Raw genomic sequence first — 3,499 nt, 5'->3', positions numbered from 1 at the left:
GGAATGGCTTAGAGGATAGAAAGGAAGCTTGCAAAATGGAAGGAACACAAGAAATAAAGGAGACCACAAGTGAGGATCGACGCGTGCGCGTACCTGACGCGTACGCCTGACTAGCGTAGAAGACAAGCGACGCGTACGCGTGACCAGGATTTTTGTCAATCGACGTGTACGCGTGACTGACGCGTATGCGTGACATGCGCTACCTGCAGGAATCGCAGAAAACGTTGGGGGCAATTTTAGGCTGTGTTTGGACCCAGTTTTTGGCCCAGAAATGCAAACTAAAGTCAGGGGACAAGCAGAGACTCAACACACATTGATACACAACAATAATTTACAATTTTAGGTTTTAGATATAGTTTTCTAGAGAGAGAGGCTCTCTCCTCTCTCTAGGTTTTAGGATTTCTCTTAGTTTTAGGTTTATTTCTTTTCAAATCCACGTTCAATGTTCCTTTAATTTAGTTTCTCTTCTACTCTTATTTAGTCTAGCACTTTAGTTTACTTATTTCTCTTGTTGATTTATTTATTTTCCCAATTTGGTCTATGAACTCCATGTTAGATTTAATTTCATTATTTAATGCAATTTGAGGTATTTCAGATTTATGATTTTAATTTAGCTTTTTACATTCTTAGCTTTGGTTGAGTAATTAGAAACTCTTGAGTTATCAAACTCCTTTGTTGATTGATAATTGAAAGTTGCTAATTGACTAATTGACTACTAACTCTAGTCTTTCCTTGGGAGTTGACTAGGACTTGAGGAATCAAATTGATTTATCCACTTGACCTTCCTTCATAGTTAGAGGATTAACTAAGTGGGAACAATGAACAATTCTCATCACAATTGATAAGGATAACTAGGATAGGACTTCTAGTTCTCATACCTTGCCAAGAGTTTTCTTAAATATTAATTTACTTCCTTGCCATTTTATTTCATTACTCCTTATTTCAAAAACCCAAAAAGATACTTTTTCATAACCAATAATAACTACACCTCCCTGCAATTCCTTGAGAGACGACCTGAGGTTTAAATACTTCGGTTTATTATTTTTATTGGGTTTGCTTTAGTGACAAACAATTTTTTGTATGAAAGGATTCTTGTTAGTTTAGAAACTATACTTGCAATGGAAATTTATTGTGAATTCTTTATCCGTTCATCAAAATGGCGCTGTTGCCGGGGAATTGCAAATGTGTGCCTTATTATCGGTTATTGTAAATAATTTTGCTTTTCGTTTCTCTGTTAGTATTTTTAGTTTTAGGAGTTTATTTTCATTAATTTCTATTAGTTTTTATTTCTCTTACTACTATGAATCCTCTACTAACTCTAGTCTTTTCCTTGGGAGTTGACTAGGACTTGAGGATTCATATTGATTTATCCATTTGACTTGTCTTCATAGTAGAGGTTAACCAAGTGGGAGCAATGAACAATTCTCATCACAATTGATAAGGATAACTAGGATAGGACGTCTAGTTCTCATACCTTGCCAAGAGTTTTCTTAAATATTAATTTACTTTCTTGTTATTTTATTTCCATGTTCCTTAATTCAAAAAACCCAAAAAGATAATCTTCCATAACCAATAATAAATACACCTCCCTGCAATTCCTTGAGAGACGACCCGAGGTTTAAATACTTCGGTTTATTTTTATTGGGTTTGCTTTAGTGACAAACAAATTTTTGTATGAAAGGATTCTTTGTTGGTTTAGAAACTATACTTGCAATGTGATTACTTTTGTGAAATTCTTTACTAGCAAAAATCCGTTCGTCAACAAGCGACGCGTACGTATGACCAGGATTTTTGTCAATCGACGCATACGCATCACGCGTATGCGTGACATGCGCTACCTGCAAAAATCGCAGAAAACGCTGGGAGCGATTTTGGGCTGAGTTTGGACCCAGTTTTTGGCCCAGAAACGTAGACTAAAGCCAGGGGACAAGCAGAGACTCAACACACAACTTCTCATTATTCACAATTTTAGGTTTAGATGTAGTTTTCTAGAGAGAGAGGTTCTCTCCTCTCTCTAGGTTTTAGGATTTCTCTTAGTTTTAGGTTTATTTCTTCTCAATTCCAGGTTCAATGTTCCTTTAATTTAGTTTCTCTTCTACTCTTATTTAGTCTAGCACTTTAGTTTACTTATTTCTCTTGTTGATTTGTTTATTTTCCCAATTTGGTTTATGAACTCCATGTTAGATTTGATTTCTTTATTTAATGTAATTTGAGGTATTTCATATTTATGATTTTAATTAGCTTTTACATTCTTAGCTTTGGTTGAGTAATTGGAGACGCTTGAGTTATCAAACTCCTTTGTTGATTGATAATTGAAAGTTGATAATTGACTTTAATTCTACTAACTCTAGTCTGTCCTTGGGAGTTGACTAGGACTTGAGGAATCAAATTGATTTATCCACTTGACCTTCCTTCATAGTTAGAGGATTAACTAAGTGGGAGCAATGAACAATTCTCGATTGATAAGGATAACTAGGATAGGACTTCTAGTTCTCATACCTTGCCAAGAGTTTTCTTAAATATTAATTTACTTCCTTGCCATTTTATTTCATTACTCCTTATTTCGAAAACCCAAAAAGATACTTTTCCATAACCAATAATAACTACACCTCCCTGCAATTCCTTGAGAGACGATCCGAGATTTAAATATTTCGGTTTATTATTTTTATTGGGTTTACTTTAGTGACAAACAATTTTTTTTGTATGAAATAATTCTTTTTGGTTTAGAAACTATACTTGCAACAAGAATTTATTGTGAATTCTTTACTAGCAAAAATCCGTTCATCAATTACTGTTGCCAAAAATGAAAAAAAAAAAACATATAACAATAATGATGATTATGGACAGCAAGCTATGGATAGTTGAGCACATTGCTTCAATTGGAACACATTTGAAAATAAACAAACATTATAAGCAAGTTTTGAAGAGAACTTGGAAATGTAGCTGGTTGTTATAGAAGAAAATAAATCACGTCATTAATAATGACCCAATCAGCTGCAACGGCTAGCTAAAGGTTAGTTTTCAATATAAGAAGAAGAACAAGGTTTTAAGCAACTCAAGGAGAATGATTCAAAAATCAAACACTGCATAATTAAGTATCTTTCTTCTTCACTTTTGTTTGTATTTGATATTCAGTTTTTTAGTCTTCCTAGTATTGAGAATAATGCATGCGATCTTTTGAGAGAACATTTTCAAAAAGCCTATGAGTGATAAGTCATAAATTAGGAAGAAAACACAACATCGTTTTAATTTGTTCCAGTCTTGATTTATTCTGTTTTGAAGAGTTTGTTTGGTCTAGAAATCAGTTTGTGAAGTACGGTGTAGTGCTTTTCTTGTCTTGGTGTTAAACCAGTTTCGTTTGTTCGCCTTTATTTTTTCTTGGTCTTGCTCTTGGCATTGGTGATTGTAATCTTGAATTAGATATAGTGAAATTTCACTATCATTATGGTGGAGACTGGACGTAAACCTCACTATACCTCAAGGTTGAACTAAGATACTG

The sequence above is a fragment of the Arachis ipaensis genome, chromosome B03, assembly GCF_000816755.2.
Source record: "Arachis ipaensis cultivar K30076 chromosome B03, Araip1.1, whole genome shotgun sequence".
NCBI lineage: Eukaryota > Viridiplantae > Streptophyta > Magnoliopsida > Fabales > Fabaceae > Arachis > Arachis ipaensis.
Note: the sequence above shows the minus strand (reverse complement) of the source record.